The sequence below is a fragment of the Triturus cristatus genome, chromosome 5_1 (genome assembly GCF_964204655.1).
Source record: "Triturus cristatus chromosome 5_1, aTriCri1.1, whole genome shotgun sequence".
NCBI classification, from domain to species: Eukaryota; Metazoa; Chordata; class Amphibia; order Caudata; family Salamandridae; genus Triturus; species Triturus cristatus.
In genome coordinates, this window is record NC_140587.1 from 402,658,499 (window position 1) to 402,682,439 (window position 23,941).

The 23,941-nt window shown below is 52.0% G+C and overlaps 1 protein-coding gene and 1 pseudogene across 2 annotated transcripts in view; one reads left to right on the top strand and one right to left on the bottom strand.

The window, feature by feature from the left end:
* Window positions 1–23,941, top strand: part of AZIN1 (antizyme inhibitor 1) — a 565,763-nt gene that overhangs the window by 342,406 nt on the left and 199,416 nt on the right. The window lies entirely within an intron of this gene.
* LOC146830941 (5S ribosomal RNA) lies at window positions 8,170–8,281 on the bottom strand (annotated as a pseudogene).

A 23,941-nucleotide genomic window follows, 5' to 3' on the forward strand; every position in this document is an offset into this window, starting at 1 on the left:
ATTCCTAGCGGAATCTCCGGCGCATATGGGCGCCGCACCCCCGCACGACGTTGCGACCGATTCCAGCAATGCCGGAACGTCTGCTCCTCCAGGGACAAGTCTCCAACAACCAGCCTCTGCTGCAGCGTGATATATGCCAGCACATGGCGAGGGGTGCCTCCCTCCCTGTCCTGTTCCGGTCCCCGATATACTCTTGCCACCTCCTGTGTAAAGATCTGTAGCTGCGCCGCCAGATAATAAAACTCGAAGTCCGGGACCGCTAGGCCTCCCTCATCCTTTGGCCGGGTCAGAGTCGCCAGCACAACTCTGCGCCGGCCCGTGCCCCAGAGGAACGAGACTAATAGCGATCGCAGCTGTCGGAAAATAGAGCCCGGTATCCACACCGGGAGCGTGCGGAAATGGTACAGGAGACGTGGCAACGCTATCATTTTCAGCAACGAGATTCGCCCCATTACCGAGAGTGGCAGTGTGGCCCAGAAGGACATGCTACCCTTCAGTGCTCGTATACAGCGCCCCACGTTGCCCTCCAGCATATCTACGGTAGAATGATATATATATATGTACTCCGAGGTATTTAAGGCAACTAGGCTCCCAATTAAGCAGTGGTCGGAACGCCGGCTGCGGCTCGCCCCGGCGCAACGGAAACAAACAGGTCTTAGACAAGTTTGCCCGGAGATTCTACCAAACCTCGCAAGAAGCCTTTCCGCTCCATCCAGCGCATCCGCCGCATCCTCCAAAAACAGGAGCAGATCTGCATATAGTGAGATTAGTGGCGGGGTCCCTCTGTAAACCAATCCCCTGTAGTAACGGCCTGTTCTGGCCTCCGCCGCGAGGGGCTCTATTGCTAGCGTGAACAAAAGTGGGGAAAGCGAGCACCCCTGTCTGGTGCCCCGGCCCACGTGATACTGATTCGATTCAAGGGATCCCACCCGCACCCTTGCCACCGCTGAGGCGTACAGGACCTTCGTCCAACCGATGTATCCTTCACCAAGGCCGAAACGCTTCATGGCTCTGTACAGGTACCCCCACTCCAGGCTATCGAATGCCTTCTCTATATCCACTGATAAGACGAGTGGTACTCGTGCGCCCTCCAGCGGGTCCCCCAACAGGCGGATAAGTCGTCGGATGTTAGCAGTGGTGTTCCTTGCGGGAATGAACCCCGACTGGTCACTATGAACCAGTTTCGGCATGTGCCGCAGCATCCTGGTCGCCAGTATGGTGCTCAGGATTTTATAATCCGTCGTCAGCATTGATAGCGGTCTATAAGAAGCAGGGTCCGTTCCCTCCCTTCCCGGCTTCAGCAGTGAGATCATCAGGGCCTCGCACATGGATTGTGGCAGTCTACCCCTTGTCTTGGCCTCCCCATACACCGCCTGGAGCCTTGGGGCCAGTTGGTCCAGATATTTACCATAAAATTCTATGGGCAAGCCGTCCAGGCCCGGGGTTTTATTTCGAGCCATCCGTTTCACTGCCCCCCTGATTTCCGCCAGATCTATGTCTCCGCCCAAGGCCTCCGCGTCTTCCCGGTTGAGTCGCGGCAGTGGCAGCCCCTCCAGAAAGGCGTCGATGTCCTCCTCCAGCCCCTCAGCACGCTTTTGTAAAGCGTCCTATAGTACGAGCAGAAACTATCCAGTATATCCATCTGGGCCGTGACCACTTCACCTCCCTCCCTCTCTAGGGCAAGATCGGTTGGTTACGTTTGGCGGGATTGGCCAGCCAGGCCAACAGCGTTCCCGCTTTGTCCCCCTCTGCGTGTGCCCTCACCATGTAGTTCTTGTAGTCAAAGCTGCAGAGCCTCTCCACTTCAACCGCCACCGCCTCTCTAGCCTCACTCACTGCCTCTTGGAGCTCGGGGCGACCAGGCCGCGCCACCTCAGCCGCCCTCAACTTCCCCTCCGCCTTGTCCAAGTCCTCCAACAGAGTCCTCCGCACCCCAGCATATTTCCCTATGCAATGGCCTCTAACAACTATATTGAAGGCGTCCCACTCCATCGCTCTGGACGCCGTGGACCCGCTATTCTCGTTAAAGTATTGAGTAATCCTTTCACCAAGTGCCACCCGGTATGGTGGGTCATCTAGTGTATCAGGCCTTAGCTGCCACATTGGGACCCTCGAGATCTGTCATCCAGTCTAACTTCAGCAGCAAAGGATTATGGTCAGACAGCGTTCGGTTTAAGTACTCCGCGTGTGCGACTGACTGTAGCACGGCCGGGGAGCTCAAGAAAGCATCCAGCCTAACGTGGAGGTCATGCAGTGTTGAGTAATATGAGTAGTCCCTCGTTGTTGGGTGTTGTGCCCTCCAAGCATCCTCCAGGCCCCACCTCCCCTGCCATTCGAGCCTACGCTTCGCTAGCCGGTGTACCGGGGATGTCTCTATAGGCGAGTGGGACCTATCAAGTGCAGGGTCCGTTATTGAATTAAAGTCCCCTCCCAGCAGGATAGGACCCGTCAAATAACCGGCTAGCACTCCAGAAAGTTTCGTGAAATACGGCCCTTGATCTATATTAGGTGCATATACGCTACATAGCACGATGTCCCGGCCCCTAAGTTTACCTTCAACAGCCACATACCTACCCTCCGGGTCTATCGTGTGCCTAATTACTTGGAAGGGGGTCCCCACTCGTATCCAAATCAAAGTGCCCCTTGCAAAAGCAGAGTACGTGGTGTTAAATAATTGCCCTCTCCACCTACGCTGCAGCGCAATGCCCTCTTGCTTCGTTAAGTGCGTCTCCTGCAAAAGCTCGATCTGAACACCCCTGCGCACCAAATAAGCGTGAATCTTATGCCTCCGTGCCATGGTGTGGAGTCCCCGCACATTCCATGTCACACATGTCACCATTCCAGTATTAGCCATAGTCCCATGTCAGAGGCCAGGTTATAACACCCCTCCATGTCCAGTCGCGCTCAGTGACACTGTCCCATCCCACCCCTGAAAAGACCTTTTCCCCCCTCCAACTCCCCCGCCTCGAGTCCCCCCCAACTACTCTCGGCCCCCCCCCCCCCCCCCCCCCAGAACAGGGCCTAACTTCGAAAAAGCAGCTCCCATCCAAACTAAGGAAGAGCAACCTTGCTCAACCGCCCACCTAAGCCGCAGTCTGCACTGCGGCGGCCTTATGGGCCTCTAGGGTGTAACCCGGCACCAAGGGCGGCAATCACAATCCCGTCCCCCCCAATCCCCCATTGTCACTCACGAACATCCGAACAGTTCCGCAGCATGTAGCATCCTCGGGAAGAGCCGGCTCCCCGGCCCCCTCGTACCGGCCGCATGGGAGGGCTGCTCCCTCAGCCCTCAACAATTTCTCCTGAGGTCTGCGGGGTCGCCAGCGGCCCCATTAAGTTCTGACTGGTCTGTGTCCGAGCTCGTGACGCGGCTTTCCGAGCCCGACCCACGGGTCGACTGGGTCGCTACAGTTCCCGAGAGGTCCACCACCGCTTGCAGAGCCGCTCTCCTCTCCTCTTCTGTTTGCGAGTCTGTGGGTCTTCCAGCTCTCTGCCTCCGCTGCCGGAGCCTCCGCGATTTCCGCACTGGCTGCAATCGTTAGTCCTCGGCAGCTCGGAATCTCGCCCCATCTGTTCCTGCCTTGTGAACGTCCCACCACGCCCAGGCGTCCTCCGCTGTGGGGAAGAAGAGCATCTTGCCGTCGGCCACAACTCTCAACTTGGCCGGGAAAAGGAGCGAGTACTGGATACCCCCAGCTCTCAGCTCACGTTTGAGCGGCAAGAAGGAGGCACGCAATTTCTGGGTTTCGAATGTGTAGTCCGGGAACATTGTAACATTACAGTTATCCACTTGGAATGGGCCCACATCCCTGGCTCGCTGCAGCAGCCAGTCCCTGTCCTTGTGGTGCAGCAGCTTCATCACCACTGGGCGCGGTGGTTGACCAGGTTTGGGGGGTCTCGCCGGCACACGGTGCGCCCGCTCCAGTGTAAAGAAGGGCGAGAGTCCCTCCGGAGCCACTTCTGATCGCAGCCAAGCGTCCAGGTACCCCACCATGTCATCCCCTTCCGTTTTTTCCGGCAGACCCACCAAGCGAATATTGTTACGCCTGCTGCGGTTTTCAGCATCCTCCGCCCGCCGCTCCAGGACTTGTATGCGGTCTAACGCGTTAACCAACCGCCCTTCCAGGGACTTACGTGCCGGCACCAGTTCCTGCAACGTGTCTTCTATGGTTGTAACTCTGTCCTTTAGTTTGCTATGGTCTGCTCGCAGGATCCCCAAGCCAGATGCCACTTGAGCTATGTCCTGCTGCAATGCATCTTTTGTGGCTGCTATGGCCTCCAGGATACAGTCTCGCAACTGCTGCAAGTCTGCGGGGCTCTGGGTGGCTCCGTCCCGCGCCTCCGATCCAGGCGCCACCTCTCCTCCTTTAGCCTTGGGCTTGCCCATCATGCAGGCGCGCCAGTCGGTCGCGGCTCTCCCGCAGCTCGGGTGTCCTCCGCCAGGCCGGTCTCCCCCAGAGTCCACAGGAGGGCGCCGCCCGCCAACCGCCAGACCCGCTGCGATGCTGATCCCCCCCCCCCCCCCCCCGTCCCAGGGGCTCCACCTCCTCGTTGGCCGCTCCTCGTTCTCGCGCAGGGTGCGCTCCAAGCACGCAGGCAAGCGCAGCCCGGCCCCAGCAGCACACCTCCTCAGGGTCCGCTCCCCGGCAGGTGCCTCCTCCCGCGCGCCCGGCGCAGGCCTCACTGCTACAGCCAGCCGACTTTTCAAGGGCCGTGGGACGCAGAACTCAACCGGCAGGGTGCCCGTCCTCCTTCCAGCAGTCCCCTCTTGCAGCTCGCTGCTCCAGCTCACGTCGGGGGCCCTGCCACTCAGGAGAGGCGCAATCCGGCGCCCCCGCCGTCTCACTCAGCCGTTCTCGCGCCGGTCGAGTCTGGGCCCAGTAGCCGCAGCACCCTTAGTGCCCCAGGTCGCACTCCCACTCAGGCCTCCGTCATTCGGTGCCCCCTCGAACCCCGCAGGCACCTCCAAGGGTAGGGACACAGTCTTCGGGGCCCCCAGTCGCTCACCTCCTTCGTGTCGCTGGCAGCCCAGGCCGCCCCTCCTACCACGTAGCCGCCGGAGCCCTTCGCCAGCTCCGGCAATGCCTCCGCTGCCTGAGTTGCGGGTCCGTTGTCCCGGCGCCGGGTCGGACGAGGTGTCAGTCCCTCCACGGAGCTTCGACTGGGGTCTGCCAATCCTCGCCTTCCCGCTGCCTCGTCCCGCAGTGCCGACAGTCAGCGACCTCAGGGTGGCCGCCGGGGCGATCCCCACCCTCCAACGGCCGATCAGCCGCCCGCACAGTTCCTGCCCTCAGCGCTCAGGACCGCAGCTCCCCCGTGCCCCGTGTTCAGGGCCAACCCGGCGTGGTCTCCACGCTCCGTGCTTGGTCCCACAAGGGCTCCCCGACCCAGACCTCCGTCAATGGTGTAGGTCCGGGAGCGCGGCCGCCATTTTAGGTCGCGCCGCTCGCCAAGCTCTTCGCTCCCCTCAGCAGGCCAATCGCCCCGGAGGCAGCACCGGAGGACATCCCGTGCTGTGCCGCCGCTTGTCTCGCACTCTGCGCCGCTGCAAGGGACCGGTTCGCGCCGGATTCCGTGTAAGTTTCAGGATTTTCGTGGGGATCGGGAGCGGAGCTCTGAGCTCACGCCGCCATTCCCTTCGGCATCCAAGCCACGCCCCCTGCTAAAGCCGATTCATGTACATTGAAACATCTAATAATGGCGGAACTCTGGAGTAAAAAGTAAGAGATCTGCAACTTTCTGCTATAATGATGGAAATAGACTCTTATGAACTGCCTGATACTCAGGAGATGGGACGAATGACCAGGGATGTGTGGAAAAAACTAATAGGTAAAACATTAAAGCTAACACAGTGTAATTTAGATCTCCTACAAGCTGGGAAATATAAACACACTGACCTATTAATTGACCCATATACCTTGGAGGCTCAAGAATACTTGAGATGGAATTTGACCAGCTACACTAAATGGAAATACGTACGGTTCAGACAATTTTATATTCCGATAAGGGAGTTTGAAGGGAATTGGAATAAAGCCCTTAAAGATACTCAGGGATGTCGGCAAGGAAACTCTTGAACATTTAATATGCATTTGCCTGAGACTATTGCCTACACAGAGTTTATATTTACGCCCCACGTTTAATAATGCCAAAATAAGAACAACTCCAGAGGCTATACGTTATTATTTTAGGCTCACAGGGGAAAGAGCAATGCGTAGGATTGTACAGTTTTTAGAACAGGCTTATAAAACATTAATTGACTAATTTCTTTTTTATCGTATCTGTATATAGATGTAAAGATGGGTATTACGACCTATGTATATCTTCTTTTATGATACTACGTATGGTAAATATGTGATGTGTTTTTTTTTTTTTATGCCTGCTTATTTTCGATTTATTGTAATCAAATGATTAATGCAATAAAGTATTTTATTACTACTACTCACTTATTAAAGGACCCTAAAGCCCATTTCCACTCTCTGGTACCTTTTGGATTCCAGTTCATATTCTGGTCACCTGATTTCCCAGGTTGCCGTCAGACCCTGGAATTCTTGTTCACTCTTACTTGGAAGCTCCAGGGCATCCTTCTTTTACCATGAGATTCCACATAACTTATAGATCCGTATAGCTTCCATGAAGTTTTGCTCACCCTAAGGGCATGAGGTGTATTGTCACCACCAGACGGCTGATGCTCCTGCTCAATCCTCGCAGTGGGCATTGGGGGTGAACATTTGCCTAAGAGGCATAGCTGAGTTTAGGTCCCTGAGCCTCAAGCTCAACCTCAGGGTCGTGAGGTTTATACTTACTTCAAGTTGCCCAAAACCCTGCTCACTCCAATTTCTTCAAGGCTTCTGCTACTCCCAATGGCTCTGGCCCACCAGGGGGTGCTAAGGTTCCTGCTCAGTGTCATTTACATGTGGCTCCTGGCCACACTCGTGCCCAGAGGTTCCTACTCAGGGACATTAATCATTGAAGATCTGGTCCACCTTAAACCCCTAGAGCCCATGGCATGCTCAGGTTGCTGAATCTTCTACTCAATTTCACATACCTGAGGATCTTGTTTATCTTCAGATCACTGACTTTCCTGGTAACTTTAAGGTCTCCTGATATCTCTGCCCACCCTTAATAAGTCAGAAAACTCGGTGCTAAACTTCAGGCTTCAGTGGCTGTACCAATCCAAGTCTTTCATGGACCCTTTTGGTTGCCACACAGAAGTCTCTATGTGTGTGATGTCTTAGGTGGTATAACACAGCTTGGTACTTGGGGACTTTTATACTGTGAGAAGAGACATGATCTGAATCTGCTTGACATGCTGGAGGACTTATTTCAACTACATACTTTCTTTTCATTTTCCATATATTATCTGTGCTCTTACTCCCTCTTTCATTCCTCATGCATATCAACAGCCTTTCACTCCTCCTGCTAGCGTTTATCTCTTCCCCCCCCCCCCCCCTTTCTTTACTCTAATTTTACCTGTACTCTCACGTTCTCCCCATCACATGTCGGGTTCGGAACTCTTTCTTCTAACCTTTAGGTGTGAAGCTGTTTATCACTTCCGGGTCTTGAGGGTTCTGATGTGTCCGAGGTAGGGGTGACCCTTTCTGGTAGCCACGAAGCTGCTGACAATTCAACGTCAGTGCAGACTGTGCCTTCCCGAAGGAGTCTCCGAGGGGGGAAAAACCCTGAAGGGAAAAACCTCGGATGGAAGCGGTGACAACAGAATCCAGGCGACAGGACGCGTCAAGGAAGATAGTCAGCAAGGCGATGACAGACCTGTGAAGAAGAGGAGAATTGCACAAGAAGGAACCCTCAGGAACGAAATACCAAACTGGAGCTAAGTGTCACCAACAGAAGCGAATGGATATCAGCAGGAGCAAAGAGACACCAAGAGGAGCGAAGAGTGCTGCAATGCAAGAAAAATTAGAATTCCAGCCTCTTGTATACTCAAGGACAGCAAGAAAGTGATGCATCAGGAAAAGGACAACCACTATCTTGGTTTAGGAAGAAAAAGGCCAAAGGTTAGACAACCTCCATCTTGGAATGGTGAAGGAAAAACGGTACCCAAGGCATTCTGGGAACCAGACAGAAATCTTGGGAGGAAGGAACAAGAAGAAAATAGCCCTAACATTGACTGCAGGCAACTCATATTAAGGTCCCTCTAAGATTCAAGTAAGTCTACAGCACCTGGTATTCCCAGGCAGTCTCCCATCTAGGTACTGACCAGGCCTGACCCTGCTTAACTTCAGACGTGATCAGGTGCTTTCAGGGTGGCATGGCCACAGGCAGGCCACCGTCCACACTGGTAGCGTGCCCCAAGAGAAAAGAGAAGTGCTGCAGGGCTCATCTTTGTTCTTTTTCCTTTGTTGAAAATTCTCCCTCTCTTCAGTTATGTCTTCTCTTGTCAGTCACCCTCATTTCCGTCTAGCCCTTGAACTTGTTTGTGTCCTACACCTAATGTTTCATTGTTGCTGCTGTCAGTAACTTCCTGCTTTATTAAACCTTGTAATTTGTAGAAGACCATTCTCAGTAGACATTAAATAGATTCCTGTCCCTGTTAGTGCTTTCAGTTCTGCATGCTTCTAAAGGTTAGGAAGGTGGAGAGATCTTGTTCTACCCTTCGTAGACATTAGACCTTAAGAATGTTTATTGAGTGTTAAAGGAAAAAACAACTATTTCTGGAGGAGTGATTAGATACCGTGGAGACTCCACGTGGCACTTTTTACCGTACTATGCCCTTCTTGAAGGGATAGTGCCATATTAGCCCTTTCTTGGGTTCTACTCCTGATTTGACACTTTCTCAAGGTATCGTCAACCTCTAAATCAATCTGTAGACTGCTGAACGTCAGAACTAAGGAGTGTGTGAGGCCTTGATTCATCCTTTCCTTATTACTGACCAGGAAACTTCTAACATTCTCTTCTACATCCATGCTTTGCCATTCACTATTTTTTTCTCCCTTTACCATTGCCCTTCTCCACTTTAGTTTCCTACACTATCTTTACCAGTCTCTTGCTCTACCCTTCTCTCCACTTAGTCTGTTCTCACTTTATCTTTTACATAGCTGTTTCCCTCTCTCATTTCTCCCCCTCGATCATTGTCCTTATCTATAATTATTTCCCTCCGCTCTCGCCTCTTTCCCTCTCTAATCTTGTCAATCATTTCGCCCTCTTTCTTCTCCCCCTCTCCATTTGTCTCTACTCCCACTCCGTCTTATTGCCTTTTGTCTCTGTTTAGCTCTCCTCTGCTCTTGCCTCTTCCTTTGTCCCAACATGGAGGGTGAATTAAATTTTTCACTGCAACATTATCAAAATCGACTAACTTTTTTCCATTTCTAGTAATATTGTTCTTTAAATGTAGTTATTTCAGTCCTTAGTGTTTTTTCAGAAGTTCCTTCACTCTTGCCTCTATACAGCACTCTCCCCATTACCCAAACGAATAGAATTTAATTAGAATGAAACTTCCAATTTCAATCCTGTCACTTCAGTTTTAAACCAAGGAGGCTGGCACTAGCACCTCATTTCCCCCTGTCCCACCCCCCCCAATCCGTAGCTTTCTATTCAATCATTGTGGCCTGCTGCGAGGGACTCAGGCTCACGTCACCTGCCTAAGACTTGTTAATTGTGCTGCTCAAAAGCATCAGCAGCTCCCCCAATACTCAAAGTTGCCTCCTGAGGCCTGAGATGGGAGCAAATGCACCATGCTGTGCCTCTCTCTGCTGGCCCATTGTCATTCTGCCCATGACAGTGGACTGGCCCGACACTGTGGCTTGCTGAGAGTCACACAGAAGCTGTAGCAGCCTATCAGGTTTTGCCCTAGCAGGAAAGTCTGCCCAAGCATGTGGGCCTGTTTTTCTTCTGAATGGCCTTGGGTGGGCCAGGTCCTTCCTTGGGTGGGCCTGTCCCACCCTCTAGAACCGGGCCTGGAATGCACACTCATAATGTACATTCCCAATGATCTCATGATATATATATCTCTCCATCCCAAAAGCTTCGGAGAGAGGAGTGGGAAGGGTAGAGAGTCTCTACCCAGGTATAATCCGACAAGGGAAGATCTCTACACCTTAAGAATAAAACCTCTATCATACAAACTTCGAGTCTGAAATAAGAAAATTATTACTTTGGATAATATATTTTTATATTGGACTGCCTTCTTTTTGTGTGCTTCTGTATTTTGTTCTATTGCCAACCAGGAGCTCCTGGCTATCTGCTACTATACCCTAGGCGGCAGGATTGTCATTCCATGTAAGCACCAGTTCAATTTGAAGCTTGCTGCTCAAATTTGATTTTCCCAATTTATCTGTGCAGCTATTGAATGTGCAGGGTTTCTTTGTGCATAGCCACCACTGCTTTGTGTTCACCTTCTTGATTATAAGCCTCCATGCCCCCGGGTTTTTGCACACCTGGGTGCTTCATAGACATGCGGGATCCAGCGCGTCTTTTTTTTGTTTTATTATGCTGCTGTCCACCTGCGAATTCGCAGCAAAATTAAATTTAAAAAACATTTATCTGAAAGAAACACGTTAGTTAGATTCCTCACCTTAGAATATCCCCAGGCGTCAGACTGGATCCGGAAGATTTTTCGTCAGCAATACCCCTTGCGCGTCGCTAGGCGTCGTCTGCGGCTCCGCGTCCGTCGTCGGCGTCGTGCGCCGGGATGACGTCGTCGGAGTACTTAGACGCCGCCCTCGCGCGCTGACGTCAGTTCTTCTTTTTTCCGCGCCAGTAAGCGCAGATCCGGGAGAGCTACCCCTTTTAGTCTTTTTTGACTAAATCTTTTTGATCATTTTTGATCCTTGTCTGTCGACATCTGGTGCCGGTAGGATGCCTGGGTTCAAGGCTTGTGAAGATTGTCATCGACTGATGTCGGTGACCGATCACCGCCGCCGGTGCCTCTACTGCTTAGGCCTCGACCACGACGCGGAGTCGTGCAACGACTGTCAGGCCTTGACTTCGAAGGCTAGGCGGGAGCGGTCCCGCAAGCTTCTCGAGCTTCGCCACTCGGCTCCGCGTCGTGCGCGATCCCGGTCCAGGAGGAGGTCCAAGGATCGCTCGCGGAGCCCGAGCCGACGCCACCATCGATCGTCGGGCTCCAAGTCGTCGGGTAAGTCCAAACACTCAAAGAAGTCCAAGAGGCGACATCGCTCTTCGGACTCCCCTCGCCGGTCGCGCGACTCGGCCGAGGTTCCAAGTGGTTCCACCCCCGCGGCTCCGGCGGAGCCGCAGGTGCCGCGTCCGCCCCCATACCTTCCGGTCCCTGGGGCTGACGCGGCGCCGGCGGAGATCAGTGCCTTCCTCTCGGCCATGAGGAGCCTGGCCCCGCCGTCGACGCCCGCTGGCGCGCCTTCGGGCCCCGCGGGCTCGACTGGGCGACCTCGCGTGCCGGCGGCTCCGGCCCCGGCGCCGTCGACGACTCCGGTCTCGACGCCGCAGGTCCCCGCGGGGCCCATGCCTGGGCCCCAGTCGACGCCGGTTGACCTTGTCACTCCTCCACCGGCGCCGACGCCTGAACCACCGACGCCGTCACCGGCGCCGCCGACGCCTGTGACGCCGACGCCCCAGTTTAGCCCTCATCCGGACCCGACGCCGGCACGGCGTCCGCCGACGCCGCATCCGACGCCGCTAGAGACCTACCATCTCTACAGTCCGGTTCCGATCATTCCTCCTGTTTATCAGGAATCGGAAGAAGGGGGCGACTGGGAGGGGTTCGAGGACCCTCTGGCTGTTCAGTCACAGCTTTCTCAGGACTGGGCAGATGAACTGGGGGAGGCCAGCGGGCTGGACACCTCGCCAGACGCTGGATTCACTTCTACTCCGACCGTGGCTTCGGAGGAGGGTGCAGCATTTTCTGTGGTGCTGCGCAAGGCGGCTGAGGCCCTTGGGCTCGAGTTGCCTGCCGTGGCTGTGAGGACCAACATCCTCACTGAGGTGCTTCAAACCTCAGCAAGCTCCACTGAGCCTCTGCTGCCGTTTAACGAGGCCCTCACTGACGTTCTGCAGGGCACCTGGTCCAAGCCCTCCACAGTTCCTCCTGTGGATAGGAACGTTGCCAGGCGCCACCGCCCTGCTCCGGGCGACCCCAGTTTCCTGTCCCAACACCCCACCCCCGAGAGTCTGGTTATCCAGGCCTCTACTTCCCAATCCTCCTTCCCGACCGCTCCGCCGGACCGGGATTCCAAGAGACTCGAGCAGTTTGGCAAGAAACTGTTCTCGTCCCTTAGTTTGGGCCTGCGGTCCTTAAATACCGCCTGTCTCTTGGACCGTTATTCCCATTCCCTGTGGGGTACGGTGGAGGACGTGCTGCCCCTGTGTCCGGAGGAGGTCCGGACGCGTCTTACCCAGGCTCTGGCCGATGGGAGGGATGCAGCACGGCACGCCATAAGATGTGGGCTTGACACCACGGACTCGCTAGGTCGGGCGATTTCCACCACGGTGGCGCTCCGCCGCCACGCCTGGATGCGGTCCACGTCATTTTCCGGGGATGTCCAGAACACCCTCATGGACATGCCCTTTGATGGCACTCGCCTGTTTGGTGAGAAGGCGGACAGTGCGCTGAACCGCTTTAAGGACTCCCGGGCTACGGCCAAGTCCTTGGGCCTCTCGGCTCCGCGGGCGCACACCTCCGCTTTTCGCCCCTTTCGTGGCCAAGGAAGGGGCGCCTCCTCACGTTCGCAAAGCCACCAGCCGCAGAACCAACCTGCGCGCGGTCGTGGACGTGGCTTCCGCCGTGGCGGAAATGGAGGCCGACGTGGTCAGCCCACATCCACCCCGGCAGCATCCGCCTCAAAGCCTTCCTAGTCCGAGCTTTCAGGCCCATACCACGCCAGTGGGCGGCAGAGTTCGCCATCACCTGCTCCACTGGCGGTCCATAACATCGGACAGGTGGGTGCTGCAAATCGTCCGAAGGGGCTACTCCCTCCCCTTCGAGACGACCCCTCCAGCCATGCCACCGCAGCACCACCGTATCTCGGGGGATCATTTGAATCTTCTCCGCGAGGAAGTTTCGGCTCTCTTGGCCAAGGGGGCCGTCGAGCGCGTTCCGAGTCCAGAAGTAGGTCGTGGTTGTTATTCCCACTACTTTCTGGTTCCCAAGAAGGGCAAGGGGGGCCTGCGCCCTATCTTGGACCTCCGGAACGTCAATGCCTTCCTCCGAAAGGAAAGGTTCAAGATGCTAACGTTGGCTCAGGTTTTAGCTGCCCTAGACCCTGGAGACTGGATGGTAGCGTTGGACTTGCAGGACGCATATTTCCATATCCCCGTCCTGCCGCCCCACCGGCGTTACCTGCGGTTCACGGTGGGCCAAGAGCACTTTCAGTTTACCGTGCTCCCCTTCGGCCTCACCAGTGCCCCTCGGGTGTTCACGAAAGTGATGGCGGTGGTCGCAGCTCATCTGCGCAGATCAGGGGTCCCAGTCTTCCCCTATCTCGACGACTGGTTGTTGAAGGCGGGCTCGCCCCAGGCAGTCGTCTCCCACCTCCAGACTACGGCGGATCTCCTGCATTTGCTGGGGTTTTCAATCAACGTGCCGAAGTCACACTTGAGTCCCTCTCAGAAGCTCCTCTTCATCGGAGCGGTTCTAGATTCGGCGCAGTTCCGGGTCCATCCACCGGAACAGCGGGTCCGGGATATACAGGCCCTGATTCCCATCTTTCGGCCTCTATCCCGGGTTTCGGTCAGGTTAGTGTTGCGGCTTCTGGGGCTGATGGCCTCCTGCATCCTACTAGTGCATCACGCCAGGCGGCGCATGCGGGCTCTGCAGTGGGACCTGAAGTTTCAGTGGGCCCAGCATCACGGCAACCTGTCCGACCATGTCTTGATCTCGGAGGGTACTGCACAGCAGTTGCAGTGGTGGCTCACGGACCGCGAGTGGGTCAAGGGCAAGAGCCTCTCCCTTCCCCAACCGGAGCATGTCGTAGTGACGGATGCGTCCCTCTTGGGATGGGGTGGCCATATGGGAGAGGCGGAGATCAGAGGCCTCTGGTCTCCGGCGGAGTCTCGTCTCCACATCAACCTGTTGGAGTTGAGAGCGATCCGGCTTGCACTGAAAGCCTTCCTTCCCTCTGTCAGGGGAAGTGTCGTGCAGGTGTTCACGGACAACACCACCGCCATGTGGTACTGCAACAAACAGGGCGGGGTGGGGTCGTGGACCCTTTGTCAGGAGGCTCTGCGCCTCTGGACATGGCTGGAACACCAGGGCGTCACCCTGGTGGTTCAACATCTGGCGGGCTCTCTGAACGCCAGAGCAGACGAACTCAGCCGCCGGTGCATGATGGATCACGAATGGCGTCTGAACTCCGAAGTGGTGCAAGGCCTCTTTCAGCAGTGGGGAGAGCCTTGGTTAGATCTATTCGCCACCGAAGAGAACGCGCAATGTCAGCAGTTCTGCGCGTTGGAATTTCCAAGGCGGCACTCGCTCGGCGACGCTTTTCGTCACGAGTGGAGTTGCGGTCTGTTGTACGCCTTTCCGCCTATACCACTTCTGCCCAGAGTGCTGAAGAAAATCAGGCACGACCGGGCCCAAGTCATCTTGGTGGCTCCGGATTGGGCACGAAGATACTGGTATCCCGAGCTACTCAGTCTGTTGACCGATCCCCCGATACGTCTGCCCCTTCGGGAGGATCTTCTGTCGCAGCAGCAGGGGACGGTCCTCCACCCGAACCTGTCCAGCCTCCACCTCCATGCGTGGAGATTGAGCGGCGGCAGTTGATGCCATTTGACTTGCCTCCTGAAGTCTGTGATATCATTCTGGCAGCCAGGCGTCCCTCCACAAAGTCGGTATACGCCTGCCGGTGGAACAAATTTGTGGCATGGTGCACAGCAAAGACTGTGGATCCCCTTTCCGCCCCTCTTTCTGAGGTTCTCCTCTTCCTTCTTTCTCTGGCCCGGCAGGGCTCTGCCCTGGGCACCCTGAAAGGTTATCTTGCTGCCATCTCCGCCTTCTTGCGGCTTCCTGATCAGCCTTCTCTTTTCAAGTCCCCTGTGGTTACACGCTTTCTCAAAGGCATTACACACACGTTTCCTCCTGTCCCTTTTGTAATGCCTCAGTGGGACTTGCATCTGGTTTTGACATTCCTGATGTGCGCTCCCTTTGAGCCTCTTCACAATTGTCCTCTTCGTCTTCTGACTCTTACGACTGCTTTTCTGGTAGCCATCACCTCGGCTAGACGGGTGAGTGAGCTCCAGGCTTTATCTTCAAAGCCTCCTTTTCTATCTGTTCATCCGGACAAGGTTGTCCTTCGGCCTCGTCCCTCCTTTCTTCCTAAAGTGGTGACTCCATTTCACCTTGGGCAGTCTGTCACCTTGCCCACCTTCTTTCCGCCTCCGCATCCTTCCAAAGAGGAAGAGAGGCTCCACCGTCTGGACCCAAAACGTGCGCTCTCCTTCTATCTGGACCGCACAAAACAGTTCCGGGTGGACGACCAGCTTTTTGTTGGGTACGTGGGCGCTAAGAAGGGGAAAGCTGTGCACAAACGAACCATCTCTCGGTGGGTCGTTTTGTGTATCAAAATCTGCTATTCCTTGGCTAAAAAGGACCCTCCTGTTGGGCTGCGCGCCCATTCTACTCGGGCCACAGCGGCTACTACTGCCTTGGGACGGGGAGTCCCTTTGCAGGACATCTGTCAGGCGGCGACGTGGGCTTCGCTACACACGTTTGCCAGGCATTATTGCCTTGACAGCCAAGTCCGGAGGGATGGCTTCTTTGGCCGTTCTGTCCTCCAGGACTTTCTGGTGTGATCTTGGTTCGCAGACCCTCCACCGGGGATGGTATTGCTTGGGTATCTATTCTAAGGTGAGGAATCTAACTAACGTGTTTCTTTCAGATGAACAAGTTACTAACCTTCGGTAACGATGTATCTGTAAGAAACATTAGTTAGTTAGATTCCTCACCGACCCTCCCATCCTCCCCGTTCTGCGAACTGACATCTAGGGTTAAGGTTGTCCTTTCAGGCCCCTAGATTTTATTTTTGGCACCAGTGTCGGTCTTTGCATGGCTCTGCGTTCCTGGCGCGGAAGGCTATGTACAAGAACTGACGTCAGCGCGCGAGGGCGGCGTCTAAGTACTCAGACGACGTCATCCCGGCGCACGATGCCGACGACGGACGCGGAGCCGCAGACGACGCCTAGCGACGCGCAAGGGGTATTGCTGACGAAAAATCTTCCGGATCCAGTCTGACGCCTGGGGATATTCTAAGGTGAGGAATCTAACTAACTAATGTTTCTTACAGATACATCGTTACCGAAGGTTAGTAACTTGTTCTTCACCCCGCTTGGGGGTCCCTGCCTGTTTGACCCCCCCACCATATCTGGGGGTCAGAGTATTCCTATCCTGCCCCCTTTTCATTCTTTTTTACTTTTTTGTGGGGCTCCGCTTCAAGTGGAGTCCCTAGATAGCTGCCAACACTTCCTGGTTGACTGCCAATCAAATTTCAGTAGGATCTGCGAGTCCACTGCAAGGATTCGCGTCCCCAGATATCTCTATTTTTTTAAACTTTAAGACTACTGAACGGATTTACACCAAATCACAAAAAGCATGCTTTCTAGACCAACATCTAGCTATCTGCCAAATTTGGAGTAATTCCGTTCAGCGGTTCGGGCTGTAGCAGTGTAAAAAAAAAAAAAAAAAGAATTCCAATAGACTGAACATGGTTAAAACGCTTTTTGCCCCCCCCCCCCTCCTGTCTTTGCCCCCGCTTGACGGATCACACCGAAACTTTCAACACAGCTGAACAGACAATTTTATGAAGATTCGTCAAGCGGTGCCAAAGTTATTGACACTTTTCCCATGAAAACTTTGGTCCTAGCTATAACTACCTACTGGTGACCACCAGTAGGTAATATGTGTGGGTGTGTGTGTATGTATGTATGTATATATATATTCACTGAAAAAACCATAGGTTTCACACATGTTATAGTTAGCTGTAGATTTTACTGATAAAAAACCAATGAAATTCCCCCGTTATAGTTACTGTAGGCAACTATAACTCACGCGACCGCAATCCTCTGCTGATGCTAATACTGTATTTAGACACTTATTTGCCCATGTCTTCTTCCATTAAATTTTAGCTATACATATATTACAAATATTTTTTTTTCATAAAGACACATATGTCATCAGCAGAGGATTACGGTCGCGTGAGTTATAGTTGCCTACAGTAACTATAACGGGGGAATTTCATTAATTTTTTATCAGTAAAATCTACAGCTAACTATAACATGTGTGAAACCTATGGTTTTTTCAGTGAATTTGCAAGGTTTTTTAAATGCTAATTCCTAACTATAACGTGTGTGAAACCTATGGTTTTTTCAGTGAATTTGTACGGTTTTTTAAATGCTAACTTACTTTACGCCATTCGTGGCGTGCGCGCCCAGTTAACGCAGTTCGTTCCGTGCGCGCACGGTGCGCTTCGCGCACAGTGAGCACGCGGTGCGCTTCGCGCACCGCGCGCCCACTTTACGCAGTTAGTGCCATGCACGCACGGTGGTCACGCGGTGCGCTGCGCGCACCGCATGCCCACATTATGCGAGATGGGCCATGTACGCACGCTGCGCTTCGCGCACCGTGCGCACATGGGGGACATATTATGCGCATCGTTGTGAAATGTTTTGTTTATTGTTTTCATTTGATTGATAAGCCATGCACAAATGGTGCCCTTCGGGCACAATTTGCACATGGGGTGGGGAGAGTGTGGATACTTTTTTAAAAAAACATTTTTTACCGTACGCGTACGGTAAGCGTAATCGGCGATTTTTCGAAAAAAAAAAATTTTTTTTTGGCCTTGTGGGTTGTTTGGGGGCCCGTATATCATTGCTGGGTGATTATTATCTCAATATACTGCCCCTTTACACATTTTTGGGCTTCATTTATGCTGCCCCACTCAGAGTGCGAGAGAGAAAATGGCGGCCGCCGCTTCCTGGTTTCGGCCGATTCGAATGTTTACTAAGATCTAAGAGCCAATCAGAATCGCGCTCGCGCACGTCACCGTACGCGAACGGTAAGCGCACCGTAAGCGCACCGTAAGCTGGCTCAGATATATATATTGATTTAAAGGCTATTTTCTCAGAATCTACTGAACAGATTTACACCAAACCTACAAAAGGTACTTCCTTGACCTGAGGACTACCTCTCTGCCAAATTTCAAGTAATTCTGTTCAGCCGTTCGGGCTGTAGCTGTGTCTAAAGGTCCTATTGAAAAATGCATGGGAATAACGCGTTTTGGGACCCCCCTTTTATCTCAGCCCCCGCTTGACGAATCCCCCCGAGACTTTCAGGGTAGGAGCGGAGCGTAGCGCCCCACCTATTTTGAAAAATTCGCAAGGATTCGTCGACCGGCGCAAAAGTTATTCAAAATAGAATGTTGCGGATTTCCTATGGAAACGTGGTCCTAACTATAACTACCTACTGGCGACCGCCAGTAGGTAATATACATCTATATATATATATATATATATCTCACTTAAAAAACCATAGGTTTCACACATGTTATAGTTAGGTGGATATTTCACTCGTAAAAAACCAATGAAATTCCCCCGTTATAGTTAGTTGAGATAACTAACTCGCGCGCCCGCAATCCTCTGCTCATGACGTCACATATTACATCACTCATGACATGGTCAGTGGCATCACTCATGACATCACTGATGACGTCATCCTTGTGATAGAGTGGCGGTCGCGCGAGTTATAGTTATCTCAACTAACTATAACGGGGGAATTTCATTGCTTTTTTTACGAGTGAAAAATCCACCTAACTATAACATGTGTGAAACCTATGGTTTTTTAAAGTGAATTTGCAAGGTTTTTTAAATGCTAATTCCTAACTATAACGTGTGTGAAACCTATGGTTTTTTCAGTGAATTTGTACGGTTTTTTAAATGGTAATTTATTTATGTATTGTTTTTTTTGGGTTTCACGGTGCGCGCACCCTGCGATTTTTAAAAATAAAAATTCTGCCTTCAGGGTCCTTCAGGGTCCTTCAGGGACCCCCTGACAAAGGCTAGGGAGTCAGGAACTCTCTACCCTGCCCCCTTTTCACGTTCGCCACCTTCCTTTTTCACTCTCGCACTGAAAACAAACAAAATGGCGGCCGACACTTCCTGATTTCGACCGATTCGAACGTTTACTAACATGTAACCACCAATCAGAATTACGCTCGCGCACGTTAGGGTGCTCGCACGGTGCGCGCACCCTGCACGCGTATAGATATTGATATGCTTTTAAATTCTATTTTCTCAGGAAATACTGAACAGATTTACACCGGACCTGCAAAAGGCACTTCCTTGACGTTATGGCTACCTCTCTGCCAAATTTCAAGTAATTCTATTCAGCCGTTCGGGCTGTAGCTGCGTCTAAAGGTCCTATGGAAAAATGCATGGGGAATACGCGTTTTGGGACCCCCCTTTTTTCTCGGCCCCCGCTTGACGAATCACCCCGAGACTTTCAGGGTAGGAGCTGAACTGAGCGCCCCATTAGTTTTGAAAATTTCGCAAGGATTCGTCAACCGGCGCCAAAGTTATTCAAAATGGAATTTTGAGATTTCCTATGGAAACACGGTCCTAACTATAACTATCTACTAGTGTGCCTAGTTGTACAGGCTTCTACAAGCCGTGCCAATTCTAATGCTTTTCCTACCACTCCACCTGATAGGGAATCAAAGAAAATGGAGTCACTTGCTAAGATAATATTTTCTTCCACAAGTCTTGCTCGGAGATCGGTGAATGCACGGTGTCTTCTAGAGAGATACAGCCTTGCTTTAGGGCATTAAGTATCTGATGTTTTACCAGCAGTCCCTGACGAGGTCCATCCGTTTTTACAACATTTAATTACTTATAGGCACAATACGGCTAAATATTCAATCAAGTTAAAACTAGACTCCACTGAGTGTATTAGCGTAACCATTAGATGCCATGGTTTAATTTTGCTGTGTTTCCACAGATGTACAGCATGCTCTCATTTTCATGCTTTTTGATGGTTTCAGATTATTTGGATCAAAAGGGGACTCCGCCCTAAAGGGATTTAAAAGAATGTAAGGGTCCTGCCCATTCACAGGGTTGAACATTGACTGCTAGACAGCTACCCAACAACTCCCTTTTTGAGGGGCTACCTATAAAGGCAGTATTCTTAGCAGCCTGCAAACTCTGTTCTTTAAGTGGACAAAATCTAGTAACCGGCCAACAATGTTCAGGTCCCCAGGGGCAACGTTCTCTCTCTTTCCCCCCCCCCCCCATCTTCCCTGCTCCTCTTTCCGCCCCAAAAACCTTAAAATTTTATCTTTGCAACACACAACTGACTGGAGGTCTGATCACTTTTTACCTCCACAAATGGAGAAGCATCAATTCAGATCAATGGTTGCCACAGATCTTTAAACAAGGTTGCTGCCTACCCTTCCTTTCCTATCCTCTAGACATGCCATCTCCACCACAACTTTTCCCAGAAGAAAGCCTGTCCATACTCAAAGGTGAAGTTCTAGCTCTTTTGGTCAAGGGAGCAAGAGGGTACCGGTTTCAGAAATCTGGACTGGTGGGTATTCCTGTCACTTTGATACCGAAAAAGGATGGATTCCTCTGCCCAATCCTAGACGTTCATCCTCTATTTTTCTTACTAAGGCAAGACGAAGACCACATCAAGATTGCAACGTGCCAAAGTCACCTGCCTCTACCCCAAAGGCTCCCGCTCATCTGAGCAATTCTGGACTCAGTGCTGTTTTGATTCTTTCCATCTGCCCGAAGATTCCAGGATATTCAGACTTGGATACCGATGATTCATCATCCCTTTTGGGTCTCCGCGAGAGAGGCATTGAGGCTTCTTGACCTACTTGCCTCTTCCGTTTTACTTGCGTTACACATCAGATTGCATATGCAAGCTCTGCAGTGGGATCTGAAGTCTCAGGGGACTCGGCACCATGGAAACCTGTTGGATTCCATCCAAGTTTCGAAGTTCACTGTAAAAGATCCACTGTGGTTGGCAGCCATCACTGCAGAGCTGGTGGTAGAATTTCCCCCCCACCGTAAACATTCATGATGGATGTATCCTCAATCGTTTGGGGAGATCATCTGAGGGAGGTGCAGATCAGAAGACTCTGGTCTCCAGGGTAGACCTGCATCAACCTCAATCTGTTGGAGTTGGAAGTGATCTGCTTGGTCCTACAGGACTTACTTCCATGTAAGGGAGGATGGTTTAGGTTCTCACGGACAAAACCACCGCCATGGGGTATTGCAACAAACTGGGCATATTGGGGCCTAGGTCCTGTGCCAGAAAGCTCTGAATCTTTAACTCCTTTCACTCTAGGTCCTCCCCCTGATAGCCAACCACCTGGCAGGATCTTTGAATGCCGGGTTGAACTAACTCAGTCTGCATTGTCTAGCAGATCACAAATAGCAGTGGTGAGGCAGAGTGTCTTCCAGCATTGGGCAGAACCATGACTTGATGATTTTGCCATCTCCAAGAATGCGCAGTGCCCAAGCGTTGCGCCCTGGCATTCTCAAAGCGACTCCCCCATGGAGAAGCTTTTTTCCTAGAATGGAGCTCAGGGCTCCTGTATCCATTGCTGCCTCTTTCTCTCCTGCCCAAAGTTCTGACGTAGGTCAAACTACAGAGTCTAAATAGTCATAGTGGGTCCAGATTTAGTGATACCCAAAACTTATGGTCATGACCATCTGGTCCCTAATCAGGCTGCTGCTTCAGGAGGATCCATCGCAGCAGCAGGGCAGATTTCTAAATCTGGGCGTGCACAACCCTTGCATGGAGATTGAGCGGGCCAGCTGACTTAATGCTACTTCACCTTCAGGGTAGTGGATGTCTTCTTTGAGGTCAGCCCTCCATCCAGAAACAAACTTTTTTTCTGAATTTTGGGAGACATTTATCGCAGGTTGGTCCAGGACCTTTTCAGTTTGCAGTGGTCTCCTTTGACCTTACCAGTGCAACTTGGGTGTTCACAAAAGTAATGGTGATGGTCACACCATGTTTATGGAGTTTGGAAATGCCAGTCTTTCCATATCTCAACCACTGGCTACTGAAGGTACGCTTGCCTCAAAGGTCTCAAACCACTTCCAGACATTGGCTGATCTGACATCATTGGGGTTTTCCCTCACACCCGACTCCACAATAACTCCCTCATTGGGTCCATACTGTATACTGCGGTCTTCAGAGCCATAGCTGAACCTCAGCTAGTCCAGGATATACAGGCTGCTCTCCAGATGTTTCTGCCTGCAGCCTGGGTCACTCCAAGGCTTCTTGGCCTTCTGCATTCTACATGATGATCACACCATGTGGCACATGCAAGCTTTACACAGGAATTTGAAGTCCCAGTCGGCTTGGCACCAAGGATATCTGTTCAATTACATCAGGTGTCGGAGGAGACTGCAAAGGAACTACAGTGGTGACTGCTTGATTGCAGTTGACAGGCAACAGACCCCCTCACTGTACGCCATCCAGAACTAATAGTTGTGACTGCATAGTAAGTGTATTGAGGGGGTGAGGACTCTGGTCTGTGCCAGAAGCTTTTTCACATCCACATGGCGTTGCGAGTGATTCTCTTGGCATTGAAAGTGTTCCTTGTGGCGATCAAAGGGGAACTTGTACAGGTTCTTAGACAGCACAACCACCATGTGGTACTACAACAGAGTAGGTAGAGTGGGGTCCTGGGTTCTGTGCCAGGAGCCTCTGCACCTTTTAGAAGTGCTGAACCATCAAGGCATATCCGCTATTACCCGTTGGTCTCAGATCATCTTAGATATGCCAGTGGAGACTTACTCGATGTTGCTTGACCAATCACAAATGGCAGTTACACTTGAAGGTGGCACAGGGAGTCTTGCATCAGTGGGGAAACTCCTGGCTCAAACTATTTGTCACCGCAGAGAACACGCAGTGTCACAACTTTTGCATGTTGAGGCACCCAATGTAGTCTTCTTTAGAAAACTCCTTTGCCTACATTGGGGCTCGGGATTCCTGTATGCCTTTCTGCCTCTACCTCTCCAGCCCAGAGCGCACAAAATCAAGAGACTGAGCCCAAGCCATCATAGTGGCTCCAGTCAGGGCAGTGAGCATTTTTTCAAGAACGTCCAGCCATGAGCACATGTCTTCCAATCTGGCTAACCCTACGGGATGATCACCTGTTCTGAATCCCAACCTACACCTCCATGGGTGGCGATTGAGCGGTGTGAGGGAATGGGGTGTATTTTCTGGTGTAGCTGGTTTCTACAAATAGGTGTGCCATATTAGCAAGGATAGCCTAAATCCAGTTAATTACACAATACATTGGGACTATTTAGTTTGATGGCCATTAATAAGATATTCTAGATGTAATTTTAGTTTAAAGTAAAGATCCAAATGGCGAGGTACCATAAGGTTTAATAAAATAGAATGGAAAGAAGTAAGTTTACGCCTGATTTAATGATGGGCACCACCACCAGACAGAATGAGGTGGAACAATTTAGCCAATTGCACCGGAAGTGAACATAAAGGGAGGTCCTGACCAGACGCTGGTAACAACTTGCTTGAAAGTAAGACGTACGCATTGCCGTGAAGGTAAGCTCGGCCAAATACCCATAGCTAGAGTGGACTAGCGAAAATGATGATGAACTGAGACATCACAATTTATAATGGCTGGAGTAGGGGAGGCAGAGCATACATAGTACCAGTTAAATCGATAGGATGTAAGGAAGACGAAAGTTGTTTGTCCATGGTAGGGGGAACCAGAGTGTAATCCCACCACCCGTTATACCAAAAGAATGCAAGTAAGACGACCAGTCGATTTAACCATAAAAGCCCATATCACAATCGCCTCTGATACACAACTGGGTTCAAAGGTAACTCGAGGCATAAAGTTGCTTTACTCATGAGAGCTCATATCAGTCACCTCAGCTACACACTGGTGACTGAAGGCAACTCAATATATAAAAGCTGGAATTAAGGCGCCCCAACCTGGGTAAAGTGATAACGGCGATACATGGAGTT